This window comes from Schistocerca serialis, chromosome 2 (assembly GCF_023864345.2).
Source record: "Schistocerca serialis cubense isolate TAMUIC-IGC-003099 chromosome 2, iqSchSeri2.2, whole genome shotgun sequence".
Classification (NCBI taxonomy): domain Eukaryota; kingdom Metazoa; phylum Arthropoda; class Insecta; order Orthoptera; family Acrididae; genus Schistocerca; species Schistocerca serialis.
In genome coordinates this window covers 762,731,521-762,744,876 of record NC_064639.1, presented here as the reverse complement: position 1 = coordinate 762,744,876, position 13,356 = coordinate 762,731,521, and positions in this window count along the sequence as shown.

The window sequence follows — 13,356 nt, the reverse complement described above, 5'->3', positions numbered from 1 at the left end:
GGACTGTGTCGTCCATTTAGCTAAGAACTGCTTGACAACGATGATCGTGTCAGAGAACGCTTTGTCACGATGAAGCACACAGAATTATTCCCACTACATTCGAGACTCGTGTCTCTATCTGCGAAGGATATAACGCAAAATTGTCACTACCTCTAGGCACTGAGCAGAACTACTGTCTGACTGTGAATCGGCGGTCTGAGTTGGCCTGTCCTATCTTCTGCACAGACACGGAACGGGACGCCCTGAGAACTTTTCGTCCCTGTTGTGCTTATCCTCTCTCCTGACTTCCATACCTGCTTGAAAAACGAATTTCTATTCGCAAGAAGCTACAAAAAACAGGTTTCAGCATTTCGAGAATTTATCGAGTACGATTTCCTAGTTTTCAAAAGAAACTTCGTCGTAACTCGCTCTCTGCAATGTCACTGCCAGTTTCTATCACCACATCTACACCTACATCTACATAGAAACACCGCAAGCCACCATACGGTGCGGGTATCTCTGTATCACTACTAGTCACTTCCTTTCCTGTTCCATTTGCAAATATAGAGAGGGAAAAACGACTGTTTATATGTCTCCATATGAACCTAACCTCTCGTATCTTCGTAGTCCTTCCGCGTAATGTACGAGGGTCGGTCAAAAAGTAATGCCTCCCATTTTTTTTCTACTTAAAGAAATTAAGTTAAGTGAAAAATTTGAATTTGGCGCCATTCCTCAAACCTTCTTCTGCAATCCACTGCAGTAGTAACTTTCTGTGTCAACAGGTGGCAGCACAGCACAAGTTTGTAAGATGGCCAACATCGATGTTCGTTTGAGACAGCGTTGTGTGATTGAATTCTTGAATGCAGAAGGTGAAACGCCCATACGCATTCATGAAAGACTGAAGAAGGTGTATGGTGTTGTGACAGTGGATGTCAGCACTGTTAGACGATGGGTTCGTCGTTGTAAGGAAGCTGAAGGGCAAACACCGTTGACTGACGAAAAGCGGAGCGGCAGGCCGGTGAGTGCAGTGACTCCACACAACATTCAGCAAGTTGATGACATCATTCGTGGTGACCGTCGGGTGACTGCAGATGAAGTGTGTCGCATTATTTCTCTTAGTAAAGGCAGTGTGATCACGATTATTAAACAATTGGGGTACTCAAAAGTTTGTGCGCGGTGGGTTCCAAGAATGTTAACCGATCAGAATAAAGAGGCAAGGAAAACAATAGCCTCCCAACACTTGCAGCGCTTCCGTTTGGAGGGAGATGAGTTTCTGAAAAAAATTGTGACCGGGGACGAAACATGGGTGCATTTTTTTGAACCTGAATCAAAGAGGCAGTCAATGGAGTGGCGTCACACAAGCTCGCCGAGGAAGAAAAAATTCAAAACTGTGCGATCGGCAGGGAAAGTTATGGCAACAGTTTTCTGGGATACAGAGGGTGTGATTCTGGTTGATTTTTTGGAGCAGGGATGCACAATAAATTCTGTTCAATACGTCACAACCCTCAACAAACTTAAAGCACGTCTTCAGCGAGTTCGCCCAACAAAATCAATGGCAGATGTTCTTCTTTTGCATGACAATGCAAGACCACACACCAGTCGTCACACCTCTGACGAGATTGTCAAAATTGGATGGGAAGTTTTGCCTCATCCCCCATACAGCCCTGACCTGGCACCATCAGACTTCCATCTGTTCGGGCCACTAAAAGAAGCTCATCGTGGGATTCATTTTGAAGATGAGGAGGCCGTCAAAACATCCGTGCGTCAATGGCTTAGGAAGCAGAGCTGTGATTTTTACCGTGCTGGGATACATGCCCTTGTTCAAAGATGGACCAAAACTGTAGATATGGGCGGAGATTACATTGAAAAATGACAAAATGATCCTCAATGTTGTGGTTTTCAACCTATGTAATTGCATTTAAATTTCCTGACAATTAAACGTAGAAAAAAAAATAGGAGGCATTACTTTTTGACTGACCCTCGTATGTTAGCAGCAATGGACTCGTTTGGCAGTCATCTTCAAATGACATTTTCTAAATTTTCTCTGTGGTATTTCTCGAAAAGAACGTCGCCTTCCCTCCAGGCATCCCATTTGAGTTACCAAAGCATCTCCGTAACATCTACGTGTTGTTCAAACGTTGTTGTTGTTGTGGACTTCAGTCCTGAGACTGATTTGATGCAGCTCTCCATGCTACTCTATCCTGTACAAGTTTCTTCATTTCCCAGTACCTACTGCAACCTACATCCTTCTGAATCTGCTTACTGTACTCATCTCTTGGTCTCCCTCTACGATTTTTACCCTCCACGCTGCCGTCCAATATTAAACTGGTGATCCCTTGATGCCTCAGAACATGTCCTACCAACCGATCCCTTCTTCTAGTCAAGTTTTGCCACAAAGTTCTCTTCTCCCCAATCCTATTCAATACGTCCTTATTAGTTACGTGATCTACACATCTAACCTTCAGCATTCTTCTGTAGCAGCACATTTCGAAAGCTTCCATTCTCTTCTTGTCCAAACAATTTATCGTCCATGTTTCACTTCCATACATGGCTACACTCCATACAAATACTTTCAGAAATGACTTCCTGACACTTAATCTATACTCGATGTTAACAAATTTCTCTTCTTCAGAAACGCTTTACTTGCCATTGCCAGTCTACATATTATATCCTCTCTACTTCGACCATCATCAGTTATTTTGCTCCGCAAATAGCAAAACTCCTTTACTACTTTAAGTGTCTCATTTCCTAATCTAATTCCCTCAGCATCACCCGACTTAATTCGACTACATTCCATCATACTCGTTTTGCTTTTGTTGATGTTCATCTTATATCCTCCTGTCAAGACACTGTCCATTCCGTTGAAGTGCTCTTCCAAGTCCTTTCCTGTCTCTGACAGAATTACAATGTCATCGGCAAACCTCAAAGTTTTTATTTCGTCTGCATGGATTTTAATACCTACTCCGAATTTTTCTTTTGTTTCCTTCACTGCTCGCTCAATATACAGATTGAATATCATCGGGGATAGGCGGCAACCCTGTCTCACTCCCTTGCCAACCACTGCTTCCCTTTCATGTCCTTCGACTCTTATAACTGCCACCTGGTTTCTGTACAAATTGTAAATAGCCTTTCGCTCCCTTTATTTTACCCCTGCCACCTTCAGAATTTGAAACAGAGTAATCCAGTCAACATTGTCAAAAGCTTTCTCTAAGTCTACAAATGCTAGAAATGTAGGTTTGCCTCTCCGTAGTCTAGCTTCTAAGATAATTCGTAGGGTCAGTATTGCCTCACGTGTTCCATTATTTCTACGGAATCCAAACTGATCTTCCCCGAGGTCGGCTTCTACTAGTAACGCACAGGTAACAAATCTAGCAGCCCGCCTCTGAATTGCTTCGATGCGTTCCTTCAATCTGACTTCGTACGGATCTTAAACACTCGAGCAGTAGTCAACAATAGGTCGCACCAGCGTCCTGTATGAGATCCCCTTTACAGGTGAACCACACGTTCCTAAAATTCTCCCAATAAACGGAAGTCGACCATTCGTCTTCCCTACCATAGTTCTCACATGCTTGTTTCATTTCATATCGCTCTGCAGCGTTACGCTCAAATATTTAAAAGAGTTGACTGTGTCAAGCAGGACACTACTAATACTGTATGCGATCATTAGAGGTTTCTTCTTCCTACTCAACCGAATTCACTTACCTTTTTCTACATTTAGGGCTAGCTGCCATTCATCACACCAACTGGAGGTTTTGTCTAAGTTGTGTTGTATCTTCCTAAAGTCACTCAACTTCGACACCTTATCGTACACCACAGCATCATCAGCAAACAACCACAGATTGCTGCCCACGCTGTCCGCTAAATCATTTGTTTATATAGGGAACAAGCTAGCGAGCCACTCACATATCTGGGAACCTATTCCATATGCTCGCACCTTCGTTGACAGGCTGCAATGGGGCACCGTGTCAAATGCTTTCCAGTAATCTAGAAAAATGGACTCTGCCTGTTTCCCTTCATCCATAGTTCGCAGTCTAACATGTGAGAAAAGGCCAAACTGAGTTTCACACCAGCGATGCTTTTTAAAACCATATTGATTCGTGGACCTGTCTCAGTCTCAAGAAAGTTTAATATATTCGAACAATGAATATATTCAAAGATTCCGCAGCAAACCGCAGTTAGGGACATTGGTCTGTACTTTTGCATGTCCGTTCTTTTACTCTTCTTATATGCAGGAGTCACTTGCGCTTTTTTCCAGTCATTTGGGATTTTGTGCTTGGAGAGATTTACGATAAATGCAGGCTAGGTAAGGGACCAATGCCGTAAAGTATTCTCTGTAAAACCGAATTGGGATTCCATCCGGACCTGGTGACTCATTTACTTTTAAATCATTCAGTTGTTTCTCTATGCCATTGATGCTTTTACTAGGTCGTCCCTACGGGAGTCTGTACGATGGTCAAATGACGGTACGTTAGCATGATTCTCCTGTGTGAACGATTTCTTGAACGTGAAATTTAAAACTTCGGCTTTGGTTTCAAGCCTTAGACCCGCTGAGCGATTTTACATAGGACCAAAATTTTGTCGGATTCTCTGCCACATCTTTTGTGAAGGTGTGACGGTGGTTGTTGATGTATGCTTAGCGCGTAGATCTTTCGACAAATGCAGGAATCTCTACTAATCTACGCTTGTCATCATTTGTGTGTTCTCTTTTGAATCGAGAGTGCATCAGCCTTTCCTTCCTCACCATCTTCCGAATTTCGTTGTTAAACCATGCTGGATCTTTCCAAGCCTTTATCCACTTGCTAGGCACATAATTCTGCAGACCACGATTTACGATCTGCGTAAACGTTGCCCATAATTCCTCTACATCCATCTTATTGGAACTAAGTAATGTCAATTCACTGTCTAAGTGAGATGCTAACAACTGATTATCTGTTCTATCAGAAACACTCTCCTAGCCTTCTTGCCTGATTTATTAACTGTCTTTGATCGCTAATCGCAGTTTCTACACTGACATTGTCAATAAGGTTCGGCCTATTTGTAGCTACAAGGTCTAAGATATTTCCATTGCGTGTGAACTGCTGAGCTAGCTGCTCAAGACAGTTTTCAGAAACTTGTTCAAAGTATTTCGCATGAGTGTCTGACAGGCATGCCATATACTCGGTAGGTTAAAGTTGCTCCAACTTGTATTGCATGATCTGGATATTAGGCGTTATTCACCTGAGACATTTTTTTGTCTTTAGAACTGTCAAAGAGGAATCGGGCAGCCGGTAGAACATCCAAAAATTAACTTGGTTACACCTAGACCCGTTATACGCGAGCAGATAACTTCACTGTACATTCAACTTCGACCTCAATAGAAGCAATATTTTTTTTAATTGCAATGAACACGCCCCCTCCCCCCCCCCCCCCCCCCCCGCCACTATGGCCTCCAATCTGTCTTTCCGGTATACGTTCCATGACTCACTAAATATCTCAGCGCTTTCCACTTCGGGTTCCAACCACTTCTCTCTCTTCGAACGATCTGCTTCCTTTCATTGGTTATTCAGTCTTTTTCTCACGGTCACCTTCCCCTTGTCAGTTTCCTCTCAACGATGAAAATGGGGGACTATTCCGGAAACTTTTGCCAGTTGAGAGTTCATCATGACACTTTTTCAACTACAGGCCGTGGATAAACATTATGTGCCTTTTATGCAATGATTTCCATCGACTTCTGCATCCTCACGCCGTTGATCGTTGCTGATACTTCCGGCTTTAGGGGAAGTTTTACACCCCAGCATCAAGAGCCATCAACCTCTGTTCGCTCCTCTGCCCTATTTGAAAAAGCCGTTGGCTGAATGAGGGTGGTTTCTTATGCTGGAAGTCTTCGGCCCCCGATACTGATGATATTTATTCAAAATTTAAGCGCTGGCCGAGTTCGAACCCGGAACCGAGAACGTTTTGATTATTAATCAAAGATGCTACACTTTTCTTTTTTTCGTTGCCTTTGGTCGTGGCGGACATCACAAGACACCCATTGAAGTTCGTCGTTGATCCCTTCACTCAGTTTTTTTTATTACAGAGAACACCCATCCCTCTCACCGAACACGCTGATATGTATTTATTATAATGGAACAACAAGAGCTGGAAGAGTCGAGCAATTTAGTCTTCCTAACGGAAAGCAGATGCAAGAGCAGGATATTTCGAACAGTTTCATCATTGTGAAATGATATGGTAACAAATGCGTCACATTGTTATCTTGGCTGAGAGGTTGAGAGCCAAAGGACGTAACAAAAAGATGGGAAGGAAGAAGGAAGGAAGACTGGGTTTGCCGTCCGGTCGACACCGAGGTCATCAGAGACGGAGCACGAGCTAGGATTGTGTCAAGGGTAGGGTAAGAAATCGGCCGTTCCCTTTCAAAGGAACCATCCCGACATTTGCCTGAAGCGATTTAGGGAAATCACGGAAAACCAAATCTGGATGGCCGGACGCTGATTCAAAAAGATGGGATAGGACTAAGATAGAGGATATTTTTGTCTCAAGACCATCCACTCTTCAAACGCACATTTGTAATACGGCAGCAGTAGGTTTTCAAGATATGTTGGCATCACTATACAAGTATCCTATGAAATCAAGAAGATGATAATTGTATGTCTTCTGGCACACAATTAACAACAGCTGTTGTCGAAAGCTAGCTAAAATGTACATAACACCGCAAGGCCCTGTCTGAAAACCGTTTCTCTCAGATAGTTTCAAGCTAATCTTGCAAGTGTGCTGATGTCTACTGGTCAAGGAAAATTCAAGAGGGATGTCTAAGCATTGGAGATCTTTCCAAAAAATTCAGTAAATCTGCAACTACAGTAACTCTAATGTTTCAGTGCCAAACGGACAACATTGTCCACTTTCGCCAGTGGAATGAGACAAGAGAAAGATGCAAAATTCGCAAGAAACAGAATACTTTTGTTCAGTGTAAAAAATGAAAAGTTTTTCAGTTCTTCAATTAACACACAAACTGCTTCAGAAGATTCGACTATTAAAATTAATGTATGCAAATAACTTTATTATTACGTTACTGAATGTGCTTATATAATAAACGTATTGAGGACGCAGAAATTTGATTGTACATTTATCTTACACGTGCCAACACCGGTACCTTGAATCCCAATGTTGCACGTGTGTAACACACTGTAAAACACTATTTCAAAATGAAAAAAAGGTGACAGCTGTTAATTTGTACTCCAATCTAAAGGTAACTGTAAACAATATTCTGTTAACAAAACCCACAATAAATATTAATTATTTTGGGTCCTAGAGGCTTCAGGAAACTGATAATGGGGGACTTCATGGGGAGGAAAAACATAATCGCCACTGCCAACCTTCCAGTGCTGCCATACAATTCACAACATAAACTGTCTGCGAACTTTATGATGGTACATCGTATGGCTGTGTAGAAGTTCAGTTCGCGTAGATATTGGTCAGAAATTAACTCTCATAATTCGAGATTGTAATGTCACATTACCTTATTCATTGATAATCAGTCTGTCAGTAAAATAGCCACGTTTCTTCGAGAGAGCTACTTACAGGGACGATGAAGACAGACCGTCGGTGGATTCAGCTTCCATCGCAATTCTCGAGTTACATTTGGTTGCAAGACCAGGCATACAAAGCCGTTTTTAATCACAGCCCTGTTGGGAATGTGATATACGAAACTAAACCTAAAATTTCATGAAAGCTGGTCTCAAAGCGACAATCTGCTTCCTCGAATCTTGAATCTAAACGCGTGTGAGAAGAGGCCGTTGTAAGACACTGGACTTGCAGCCGGCAGGACGGTGATTCAGATCACCTTCCGGCTATACACTCATAGGCTTACATAATTCGCTTAAGGCAAATTATTCCTTTGAAAGGAGACGTCCGAACTCCTTCCCAAACCGGAGTTTGAGCTCCGTATCTAATGACCTCGCCGTCGATGGTACGTTAAAGCCTTATCTTCCTTCTTCTATTCTTCATTTTTGTTGAATCTAAACGTCACTTCCTCACATGTACGTGCTGGAAGTAAGAGGAGGTTGAGTTGATGAATCGCAGTAATATGCCCAAAGAGATGAACACCACTTCTACTGTTACAGAAGTATGCCAAAGATGTTATATGCTGAAATACTTGAAAAAAGAGCTCCCGCTCTAAAATTATCATTGCTATTGTCTTCTCAAACTTTACCTTGTTCCTCCTAAGCTATGATGTACACAACATTGCTAGATACATTCCTGCTTCTCCCTTCCTGGATCAGTGAGTTATGTCATCATCAACGAAGAACTAAAATGTAACAAATATATCAGAAATAATTTCTCTGACAACTCTACTGCAAGCACTTTCCTCTCCTCTTCGAAATATTTATTTGCTTCTTCGGCATACAATGTTTACGAAAAATGCTTAACATCGGTACTTACTAATGTATCCAAAGTGTTGCCGTTCCTTTAACCATGTTTAATGCTTACCGGAGATTTACCACTGTTTCAACCAGCCACCGCAACCATGGTTGTTAACTCACTTTGATGTGTCTGTGACCGACTCAGAGGGCGACGGTTCGAGTCCTAAGCTTTTTACATCATCAGCATTTGGCCGTCGACAACAGGAGAGTTGGTGGAGTAAAGTTCTAAATTATCAGACAGCTTCAGTTTTTTCACCAACCCTCTCCGAAACGTCCATAAAAAATGCCATGTCGATCATGTTATTTAATGAGAATACGCTCTGTCCCAACAAAACGTTTCACCATTTCTCTTCTCTCTCACCATCATCAACAACACGAGGCCTTATATTCTAAGCGCACTCATCAGAGTAACCGAGACTAAACAGTTACACCTTTGACACAAAACATTTTCCAAAGCAAAGTCATCAATGAGCGCGATAACATTCTGAAATAATTCTACACGACTTATTTTTAACATTTGAATCTCAGTAACTAATCTCCATTTGAATAACGTAAAACAAAAATAGCCCACGGCAGATAGCAGAACAGCATCCATATTGCCAGACGTTATAATTGCTTATATTGTCTATCGTGTATAATTTTTCAGTATTTTCATAAGAAACGTAACTTCAAGTTATCGTCAGATTATGAAAACACAATACAAGTACAGCTCATAGCGTACAGTGGTATCTCTCTCTATTTGCTTTCCAATGACGTGAGCTGTTTGAGAAGTAAAACCATAATGTGGCTCTGAAACAGTCATGTCAAAACCAGATTTCCGTTCACATTCTGTTCACAACAGGTTTTTTATCTGATGTTTCCAGGTGAATAATACTGTATCTTAAGTGATGTCAGATATTTCCAGGTAGTTTCTATAGACTTGGATACAACAAAAATAATTTTAAAACGGATCGTGTCCATTCCGAGAAGCTGTTAGTGCAAAAGCAGCCTTCTAAACAAATGAACAACTACAGTAACACTTGTTATTAACACCACCGCCCTCTTCTTCTCCGTTGCAATAGGAAACAGAAAAAAAGCAAAGATTTATGTCACCTGACAATTTGCAACAGTTACATTGCAGAAGGAAATGGATGGAAATTGAAACCTGTAACCGAACAATCTTCAGCTGTCTTTCTGCTGTTATGAAAAAGGTGTTCCATGGTATTAATGTAAATATATCAGAGAACTACTAACTTAGGAAACTATGTCATGTTTTTTTCGCGTAAATTCTCAGCTGAGTTTTATCGGCACCAACAGGCACAGAAATGCCACTTGTAGTGGCAGTTCTCGTATCATAGCTTCGATCAGGCGTGCCTGCCGCGGTCGCCGGCAAAGATTGCAGCATTGGAGTCCACGGCTGCGCTGACGACTATGCCAGCACGTACAGAGATAACAAGCAGCGATAGACTCAGCGTAGCGAGGCTAATTTGCCGATAGGTACGAGTTGTGCGGTTTGCGGAAATCGCTGAAAAGGGAGTGACGTAAGCTAGTGGCTCAAAGAAACAGACGTCGAAGTCTGCTACAGTTTCGTTTCCTGCAGTTTCCGAAGCAGTCTTCGGCCCGTGAGCCTCACAGACGTGTTTTATAGTAATTGCTAAGTGATAATAATTCTAAGTTCTCCAAACAAGAATTTGATACTGGCAGACATAACCTTAAATATTGTCATAAACACTCTAATGAATTATCAGGTACATCGGCCAATAATGTCAATGCTCAGGCCACGTTGTTGTTACTATGTTCTGCAGACCGAAGACTGGTTTGATGCGGCTCTCCACTCTGGACTATCCTGTGCGGGTCTTTTCATCTCTACGTGACTACTGCGACCTACATCCATTTGGAACTGCTTACTGTAACTAAGTTTCGGCCTCCCTCTACAATTTTGCCCTCATTTTCAACTTCACACCAGCACATTTGTCTCCTTTACCAAACTGAAGACTCCTTGAGACCTCAGGATGTGCCCTATCAAGGGACCCCATCTCTTCATCAAGTTGTGCTATAAATTTCTTTTTTTCCCCAATTCGATTCAGTATCTCCTCGCTATCTGTCCAGTTTCAGCATTCTCATGTAGTGCCCACCGCAGATGGTTCAAATAGTTCAAATGGCTCTAAGCACTACGGGACTTATCATCTGAGGTCATCAGTCCCCTAGACTTAGAACTACTTAAACTAAGGACATCACACACATCCATGACCGAGGCAGGATTGGAACCTGCGACCGTAGCAGCAGCGCGGTTCCGGACACAAGCACCTAGAACCGCTCGGTCACAGCGGCCGGCACACCGCAGATGCTTTACCCTTCTTGCCTGAACTGTTTATCGCCCACGTTTTATTTCTACACATGGCTGCAACCCAAATACGAGGAATCACTGAAAAGTAATGCCTCCGAATATTTTATGTGAGTACTCTTAAAGCTTTTTAAATAAAACAACCGTTATGGACATGCTACATCTTTATTCCTCATGTCTACATATTGATTTCTGAACTGTCGAAGGGAGCCAAATGGGGACAGTATGGAGGATGGTCGATAACGTTGAACATAAGGCGTCTGTTTGTTGCAAATGTTGCAACGCTCGTGTGTGGTCTGGCATTGTCGTGCTTAAGAAGAGGGTGCTTCATGTGTGGACGAACTCTTTGAATTCGAAACTCCATTACAGCACGCCGTTTTTCGCTCACCGACACAGTTCCGTTACACACCTCAATGTTACACGCTACAGTTCGGAGCCCGCTAGCGGCATAAGGCTGCAAATACACTACTGGCCATTAAAATTGCTACACCAAGAAGAAATGCAGATGATAAACGGGTATTCATTGGACAAATATATGTATACTAGAACAGACATGTGATTACATTTTCACGCAATTTGGGTGCATAGATCCTCAGAAATCAGTACCCAGAACAACCACCTCTGCCGTAATAACGGCCTTGATACGCCTGGGCATTGAGTCAAACAGAGCTTGGATGGCGTGTACAGGTACAGCTGCCCGTGCAGCTTCAACACGATACCACAGTTCGTCAAGAGCAGTGACTGGCGTATTGTGACGAGCCAGTTGCTCGGCCACCATTCGCTAGACGTTTTCAATTGGTGAGAGATCTGGAGAATGTGCTGGCCAGGGCAGCTGTCGAACATTTTCTGTATCCAGAATGGCCCGTACAGGACCTGCAACATGCGGTCGTGCATTATCCTGCAGAAATGTAGGGTTTCGTAGGGATCGAATGAAGGGTGGCGCCACTGGTCGTAACACATCTGAAATGTAACGTCCACTGTTCAAAGTGCCGTCAATGCGAATAAGAGGTGACCGAGACGTGTAATCAATGGCACCCCATACCATCACGCCGGGTGATACGTCAGTATGGCGATGACGAATACACGCTTCCAATATGCGTTCACCGCGATGTCGCCAAACACGGATGCGACCATCATGATGCTGTAAACAGAACCTGGATTTATCCGAAAAAATGACGTTTTGCCATTCGTTCACCCAGGTTCGTCGTTGAGTACACCATCGCAGGCGCTCCTGTCTGTGATGCAACGTCAAGGGTAACCGGAGGCATGGTCTCTGAGCTGATGTTCCATGCTGCTGCAAACGTCGTCGAACTGTTCGTGGAGATGGTTGTTGTCTTAAAACGTCCCCATCTGTTGACTCAGGGATCGAGACGTGGCTGCACAATCCGTTACAGCCATGCGGATAAGATGCCTGTCATCTCGACTGTTAGTGATACGAGGCCGTTGGGATCCACACGGCGTTCCGTATTACCCTCCTGAACCCCCCGATTCCATATTCTGCTAACAGTCATTGGATCTCGGCCAACGCGAGCAGCAATGTAGCGATACGATAAACCGCAATCGCGATAGGCTACAATTCGACCTTTATCAAAGTCGGAAACGTGATGGTACGCATTTCTCCTCCTTACACGAGGCATCACAACAACGTTTCACCAGGCAACGCCCGTCAACTGCTGTTCGTGTATGAGAAATCGGTTGGAAATTTTCCTCATGTGAGCACGTTGTAGGTGTCACTACCGGCGCCAATCGTGTGTGAATGCTCTGAAAAGCTAATCTTTGCATATCACAGCATCTTCTTCCTGTCGGTTAAATTTCGCGTCTGTAGCACGTCATCTTCCTGGTGTAGCAATTTTAATGGCCAGTAGTGTATGTGTAAATGAAGAATAAAGATGTAGAATGTTAATAACGTTCGTTTGATTTAAAAAGCGGCAAGAGTTTTCACATAAAAAATTCTGAGACATTACTTTTCGCCACGCCTTCGCTAAATCCTCTAGAAACGAGTAGCTAAAGTTTAAATTTATATTCGATTGTTAACAAATTTCTCTTCTTCAGTTACGGTTTTCTTGCTAAAGCCAGTCTGAATTTTATATCCTCTCTATTTAGACTATCTTCACTTACTTTGCTGCACTAAAAACAAAACTCGCCTACCACTTTCAGTTCCTCAAGTCCTAATCTTGTTCACGTTAATCACCTGAGAGGGAATGGGGGAGGTGAGCGAGGAGATCCTGTAAAAGTAACACATTATTTTATTATCATTGTATTTATAACAATATGTAAATGCAATCACCGTTGTAGGGTCATTGCTGAGACATTGGAGGTGTTCTGTGTGAACACAGTTATCGCACGAAGAGTTTCGATGTCGTCGAACTGCTGAGCGAACTGCGGTAGTCATTGCTGTGAGAGTATTACACTACGCTTTAATACTCTTTCGTCGATCCTTCAGTGTATCTTGTCTTCGTCGACATGCCTCATCCTTTAAGATCCCCTGAGGTATAAAAGTGTTAAGCCTGGAGACCTGTTTCGGCCCATTACAGCCTTCCATTTGCGATCAGAAAATCTCAGTCTTGATTCACCGCCTTCTTCTCCCAGCACACAGTTAAATCTTGTGACCTTCACCATCGGTATAAACACTGCCCTGCCGTGAAAGACTGGTGT